General features: G+C 44.7%; 1 long non-coding RNA gene across 1 annotated transcript; it reads right to left on the bottom strand.

The window, feature by feature from the left end:
• Window positions 1–203: 203 nt before the first annotated feature.
• On the bottom strand, window positions 204–894 carry LOC123412088. The gene is made up of 2 exons (XR_006613407.1): window positions 751–894; window positions 204–510 (listed from the first exon to the last, which is right to left on the bottom strand). It is a non-coding gene; the product is annotated as an uncharacterized LOC123412088 (long non-coding RNA).
• Between the last annotated feature and the right edge of the window lie 3,220 nt (window positions 895–4,114).

The following is a 4,114-nucleotide window of genomic DNA, read 5'->3' as shown; positions in this document are numbered from 1 at the left end:
GAAGACCAACAAATGATGATTTATATCATCCATTTTTGTCCTTTTACCTATCTTGTCGGGCTATGACGTGAAGGGGTGTTCGTTGCCTTTATATTTTTGTCCATTTCTTCCGCTTGAACAAAGAGTTAATTTCATGGCTTCATTTAAGACACTTCGTCCCCTTGTTATACCAGATGTTCACTTATTAATTCTACAAACACGCCTAAGAAACTTCTCAACTTTATTGACGGATAGGGCTGGACCATGATCTGTTCCAATCTTTTTACATGAGACGAGATGGACACATAAAAATGAATTTGCTAGTTTTGTCATTCATCATCTGCCACTCAAGTGGCTTTATTATTTCTTGGGCTTAATACAAGCAGCAGCACCTTGGAGTGGGGCCGGGATCACAGTAGGCTTGTTCGGGGTTGTAGCCAAAAGTTTTGCAGATGTTTTTACACGTTTGCGTGTTTTCCGGCGTAACCGGGTTCTGGCAAACACCCTCCGGCTGGCACCAGCTGGGTGGGTCTGCACAGCAGCATGAAAAGAGATGAACGGTTAGTTTCCTTCCATGGGAAAGAAAGAACAGATCTATAAAGAAGAAGAAGAACAAGAAGAACAACGAAGCATAGATTTCTTTTTTTCTGTTTTCGGCTTTGGCTAGCTGGGTTGTCCTTCGCTCCTACCATATCAACGTAAAAAAGCAAAGTTTTTGCCTTGCATTGTTTCAAGAAACAAATTGTAGTGGAGAAACGTGTGTGTTCTTACCTTCTGCATTACAGTGCAGAAAGATGGTAGACATGACCAGAATAGCTACGACCAAGAACAAATTGTGTGTGTTGTTCCTTGGACGTGCCATGGTGAATGGGATCTTGCAATTACTCTTCTTCCGGGCAGATAGTGTTTTCTTTCTAGTCCATGGATGCAAGTATTCGGCATGACGGTGATCATATATATACAGGGGTCATCACAGGAATAGGGGGGACTTAATTAATTCCCATTTATCCTCTCGTCATCATTGATTGCAATTTTTATTAATAGCTTACCAAGCTGACTGCTTGGTTCTCCTCTGGTTATCATAGCATTAATGCGCTCGTAATTACCGGATAATCAATTTATTATCTACCATTTATAGGTGGAAAGCACCACACACCTACACATCATACGCACCAAAAATAGTAACTCCTTTGCAAAAAATAATTATTTTTTTGAGTTCTTTTACGGTACTACCTTGAAACTAGTATGGCCATCCATTCATTCTCTTCTAGTGGATAAAATTAACTAGTACTCCAACTTAACCAGTATTTCTATCTTTTCGGTTTATAGGGCTCATCGAAAAAAATAGATTTTCATTATATTATGCTCGTTTTGAGTCTAATTGAGTTAAAATGCTTTAAGTTTCACGTCATATTTAATTCCTCGAGATAAGAGAAAGAAAATTAATTGCTATGCATGCGTCTTTTTCTATAGGCATCATAAGAGTCCAATGAAAGGGAGGATGCTACATTTATTGTTTCGGAAATCAAATATGTGAGAAAAATTCATTGGTAGTTAAAACTAGTGCCATCCACTCACAATCCACCATGATTGGCGAGTTTTCAGATTTGAGCCGTATAAACCTGAGACAAGTCTTGAGATCCGACCCAAACCAAACAGCAGTTCTTCCCTCTGGTCCCGCCTGAAAGGATCTGAAAAGTCCGCAATTGATGACACGACCAGAAATTAATGATCCCATTTTCATCTCTAGGCATCAATCCAGCTCCGGCCGAGCCATCCTTTGCATTAACAAAACCATCACAGTTCAGTTTCACACACCCAGCTGGAGGTTTGGCCCAAACTTTCTCAGATGGTTTCGTCAGTTGTGTCATGCGAGGATCAGACGCCATACTGATCAGAACGGGTTGTTTTCCTTTTATAATTTCCTTAGTTGATGATTCCTTTAGGAACCTTCAATCTTAGGCAGAGTTTTAGCATGTGTGACCTCATCGCGGGCGTATCATGCTCGTCAAGCAGTCAAGATGATGTAGTCGACCATTGTTTTCGGCGCAGACTCCATACATCGCTGAACCAACAGGTAGAGGTAAACTGCAAATCCATGTCCGCGGGAAGGTGCCATATACTCCTCATAGAGCTTCATAGTAGTCTGGCGTGGGAACAATTATAAAGAGCGTCCGTTGTGTCCTCCTTTGGAGGGATAAAAGGCAAACGTTGCAAAGTTTGTCCAAATATGTAAACTATAGAAAAATATAACATTTGCAATATCTAATTCCTACCGCAAAAGTGAGGCCGCCTCCGACCACAAAAAAGTATAAGCCATGTGCTGTATGTCCTAAATAGACGGTGTATTTTGCCACTGTTGCCCATATTCGTACTCTCTTGTATCTTTGTCCTCGCTCTTTCTCCGTCGCCCGTTCTCCTGCTCAGATCCCTTAGAAGGTGGGAGGTGTGCACGTGGAAATGGGCGGCTGGGGCATGTTAGCCATAATCTTGACATGCATAAGTTGTATGCTGTCCGGCCGAGTCTTGCTGCTAGTGGAGAGATTTCAGAGAGTTAGTTGGCCGGATCATGTGGACGAGCAGGTGGGCTAACGCTTGACGGGCGGAGCGAGTCACGCAGATGTGCGTTGTGTGTTGAGGCGCTGCATGGCCTGGGCTACAAAGGCGGCTGGATTGGTGAGTCAGTTAGTAGGCAGCCCGAGTAGTACGTGCATGCATTATGTGTGCCGGTCAAGTAAGAGGTGCGTGAGTTAGTCGGTTTGTGTGGCCGCTGGCCTGTGTGTGCAGCCGGCTATGAAAGCCCGTGTGTATTGTTTTGTAGAAGGTGCCGGTGTGTGTAGCCGTGCTCCGGTGTGTTGCCGAGCAACGGAATGTGCCGAGCCAAGTGTGAGGGGCCTAAAAGATGTAGTCTCCGTCGGTACCGTGATGTATGTCCGGTCGACGTGAGAGTTCTTCCGGATTATGCCGCGTGCGTGTGTGTACCTCATGTATGTGTTTGAGTCGTTGTGAGAAATAAAGCCAAGTTACAGGCGTTGGTGCGCCGCGGCGTTCGTCGCTGGAAAAATCATGATGTCTCCTTCATCTACCTTCGTTCGGTGTTTGGGTCGACGGTGGGTTTGTCCCAACAGGGCAGTATGAATTTCGTGCTCAGGCTCGTGCGAACGTGCGATCGCAAAGAGGAAGTAAAGAGAGTAAGTAAGCTTGGTGAACAGAGACACCATCGAATCCGTGGAGCCTGAGGTAGCAGCAAATTACATGTGTTTTGATAGTTAATATGTTCAGACCGGGGTTAGCAGTTAGCACAGGTGAGGCTGGTAATGACGATGATGTGACAATCGGCGAGGGCACCTTTTCAGCCATTGGATGCCAAGACCGATGGCTCATGTTGCAGGGATTTGCCGCATCCTGGTCATCGGATGTGCAGATCGGAAGGCCCACATTTTAAGTTAGTCCCACAATATATTATAGTATAAATCTAGATATCCAAGAACATTTTAAAAATTGGTGATTTCTCAATTCTCTAACATTTTTTTGAAATTTTTTGGACATTTTTTAAATCCACGATCATTTTTTAGATTCATTAACAATTTCTAACTTTGTAAAGTAAGAGAATATATTCCTTCCCAATGATCAACATGTACAATGATGTTACATATATATAGCAGAGGTGGAGGAGAGCCGGTCCAGATCCTACATACAAGGACGGCTTGGACTATGCTATGACTAGGTAAAGGATAACGTTAACACCCACCCCCCCTCAGCCGGGACGCCATATGGGTGGACGTTCAGGCTGGAACGGAAGTCGGTGAACACCGATGTAGGCAGTCCTTTAGTGAATAGATCCGCAAATTGCGAGCTGGAAGGAACATGAAGAACCCGAGTGTCACCGAGGGCCACCTTGTCCCGTACAAAATGAAGATCGATCTCGATGTGTTTTGTCCGTTGGTGCTGCACGGGATTGCTGGCAAGGTAGGATGCACTGACGTTGTCACAATAGACAACGGTGGCGCGAGTAGGGGGGCGAAGTAGCTCGTGGAGGAGCTGTCGAAGCCAGCAAGTCTCGGCGACGCAATTGGCTATACCTTGATATTCTGCCTCTGCGCTAGAACGACTGACCGTGACCTGCCGTTTCGAG

Source organism: Hordeum vulgare, chromosome 7H, assembly GCF_904849725.1.
Source record: "Hordeum vulgare subsp. vulgare chromosome 7H, MorexV3_pseudomolecules_assembly, whole genome shotgun sequence".
Classification (NCBI taxonomy): Eukaryota; Viridiplantae; Streptophyta; class Magnoliopsida; order Poales; family Poaceae; genus Hordeum; species Hordeum vulgare.
The sequence above is the reverse complement of the archived record's forward strand: the minus strand, read 5'-3'. Positions and strand labels throughout refer to the sequence as shown.